Raw genomic sequence first — 3,436 nt, 5'->3', positions numbered from 1 at the left:
GTTGTTTGGGTTTTTGTTTTTTTTTCTTAAGAAGAATGACTATTTCTTTTTTATTTTTTTGAGACTAAGTTTTTCTGTTGTCCCCCAGGCTGGAGTGCCATGGCGCGATCTCAGCTCACTGCAACCTCCGCCTCCCGGGTTCAAGCAATTCCCTTGCCTCATCCTCCCGAGTAGCTGGGATTACAGCTGCCTGCCGCCACGCCTGGCTAATTTTTGTATTTTTAGTAGAGACGGGGTTTCACCATGTTGACCAGGCTGGTCTTGAACTCCTGACCTCAGGTGATCCGCCCACTTCAGCCTCCCAAAGTCCTGGGATTACAGGTGTGAACCACCACACCTGGCCAGCTTTCTATTTCTTGTGACCTAAGGGCTTTAACTGATAAGTTGTTGCCTTGGCAGCATGTAGTTGACAAAGTGGGGTATATGATTTAGGTTTGTCTGTTTTTCCTGAGACAAGAAAATCCCATTCTTGTTTATATTTGAAGATAGCAACTTTTAGCCCATCATGTGAACTAGTGTTATTGTTTCTGTACACCTGGAATGTTGTAGTCCCTGACACTGAAATTTTGGAAACATCGAAGAACTATAGCCTTTTAAGAATTTTAAATTTATGGGCCGGGCACGGTGGCTCAAGCCTGTAATCCCAGCACTTTGGGAGGCCGAGACGGGCGGATCACAAGGTCAGGAGATCGAGACCATCCTGGCTAATACGGTGAAACCCCGTCTCTACTAAAGAATACAAAAAACTACCCAGGCGACAAGGCGGGCGCCTGTAGTCCCAGCTACTTGGGAGGTGGAGGCAGGAGAATGGCGTAAACCCGGGAGGCGGAGCTTGCAGTGAGCTGAGATCCGGCCACTGCACTCCAGCCTGGGCGACAGAGCCAGACTCCGTCTCAAAAAAAAAAAAAAAAAAAAAATTAAATTTATGAGAAAATCTGAGATGGGATGGAGATGGCTGATTTTGATCGTGCTAGATCTTAGATCATAAGAATGCCAGGCCTGAAGCCCTGAAATCTCATCTCAGGTTGGAGTGTCAGACTCAGCAATTTTGACATTGCTGTAAAAGTTTCTGACAGCTGTAGGAGTGAGATGGTGGGAATCAAATAGTATATTTGGCTTGGTGAATTAAAGTCAGTTCACCTGAAATGTTTACTAAATCCCTTAATGTAAACATGCATTGAAAAAGTTGGCCGGGCGCGGTGGCTCAAGCCTGTAATCCCAGCACTTTGGGAGGCCGAGACGGGCGGATCACGAGGTCAGGAGATCGAGACCATCCTGGCTAACACGGTGAAACCCCGTCTCTACTAAAAAAATACAAAATTAGCCGGGCGAGATGGCGGGCGCCTGTAGTCCCAGCTACTCGGGAGGCTGAGGCGAGAGAATGGCGTAAACCCGGGAGGCGGAGCTTGCAGTGAGCTGAGATCTGGCCACTGCACTCCAGCCTGGGCGACAGAGCGAGACTCCGTCTCAAAAAAAAAAAAAAAAGAAAAAGTTATCCATATTCTCCCCTTCCCCCCCCAAAAAAGTTATCCCTTGATAATTTCAATAGGAATATCTGGGAAGAACCTGAGGACTCGGCCTAGCACACTCTTCTGATGTACTTTGCACTGCAGGTGCTTCATTTAAGGATATAGACTAGATGTTGGCAATATATAAAATTCAAACTTGAGTGTCCATAAATAACTGTTGTTAGAACATGGCTAAATATATTTGTGTATTATTTGACTGCTTTTGCATAGCAATGGCACAGTTGAGTAGCTGAGGTATAAAAAACCTGCCACCTCCTGATATAAATAGAACCCCTTCCCTTTTCTGGGAAAATGTGGAATTTGCCTTGCAGGAGGAAGCTTATTCTACCAATTCCCCATGGCTTATTTTTACCAGTTTGGTAACAATAATCTACACTAAACATGCCCTGGGATGGGGTTGCTCATTTAGGGAAATAGGTAGAATTCATAGAGCATTGCAGGAGTGAGTAATATATCCAGACTTCTCAACATGACGAAACCCAAGGCAACGTGACAAAACCCTGTCCACGAAAGTTTTTTAAAAGCTGGGTACAGTGGTGCACACCTGCAATCCCGGCTCCTCAGGAGGTTGAGGCAGGAGGATTGCTTGAGGTCAGGGGTGCAGTGAGCTGCACTGCACTCCAGTCTGGGCAACAGTGAGACCCTGTCTCCCAGGAAAAAAGTCGGGGGAGCGGGTAAATACTTGTGAAATCCTTTGAGGGTGTTCAGTGAAGGGCAGTTACTTACAGGATATACTTGGTGCGCTGACACCATGATGGTTTTGTGTTTTGGTTTTTGGTTTTTTTTTTGAGATGGAGTCTCGCTCAGTCACCCAGGCTGGAGTGAATGGCACCATCCTGGCTCACTGCAAGCTCCGCCTCCTGGGTTCAAGTGATTCTCCTGCCTCAGCCTCTCGAGTAACTGGGATTACAAGGCGCATGCCACCATGCCCAGCTAATTTTTGTATTTTCAGTAGAGATGGGGTTTTACCATGTTGGCCAGGCTGGTCTTGAATTCCTGACCTCAGGTGATCCACCTGTCTTGGCCTCCCAAAGTTCTGGAATTACAGGCGTGAGCCACCACACCTGGCCATGATGGTGGTTTTATAAGTTAGCTGCAGCAGCTAGGGCAAGACCAGATCCAACACTGGCTTCTGGCAAGGGAAAGAACGAATGTCAGGAACTTTGCCATGATCTAGAAGAAAGAATGGTAATGCTTTGTGACATGCTGGGATTGAATCCGTTATGTGTTCCTAAGACCCTAAGCCTTCTCCCTCCACCAAGACCCAATACAAATGTGTTATTGAAAGTAGTAGCTGCTGGCTGGGCGCGGTGGCTCACCCCTGTAATCCCAGCACTTTGGGAGGCCAAGGCGGGTGGGTCACGAGGTCAGGAGATCAAGACCAGCTTGGCTAGCATGGTGAAACCCTGTCTCTACTAAAAATACAAAAAATTAGCCAGGTGTGGTGGTGGGCACCTGTAGTGCCAGCTACTTGGGAGGCTGAGGCAGGAGAATGGTGTGAACCCAGGAGGCGGAGCTTGCAGTGAGCTGAGATCGCACCACGGCACTCCAGCCTGGGCGACAGAGCGAGACTCCGTCTCAAAAAGAAGAAAGTAGTAGCTGCTCTCCCTAGGCTGGGAATGTGGGTGAGAGCATCTGTTACTCAAATCCATCATCTCTTGGAGGATACTGTTCTTTCAGAAGACCGGTAATGGCCCTTAACCACTAAACTAGGTTGGTTTGATTAGTGTAGGGTGGTAGGGTGGGCATGGTCATGAGGTCCCCAGTTGATTGTTAATTGTGAACTCTAAGAATGGAATTCAACCCATTTAAGGATTTGTCTGTAAAATCAAAGCATCTGATGTAACAGGCATCATGAGTGCCATGGCCCCCAGCCCAACTTGCATACTTGCTTCAAAGAGCCCGTG

The sequence above is a fragment of the Trachypithecus francoisi genome, unplaced genomic scaffold (genome assembly GCF_009764315.1).
Source record: "Trachypithecus francoisi isolate TF-2019V2 unplaced genomic scaffold, Tfra_2.0 Lachesis_group11, whole genome shotgun sequence".
In the NCBI taxonomy this organism is placed as follows: Eukaryota; Metazoa; Chordata; class Mammalia; order Primates; family Cercopithecidae; genus Trachypithecus; species Trachypithecus francoisi.
Note: the sequence above shows the minus strand (reverse complement) of the source record.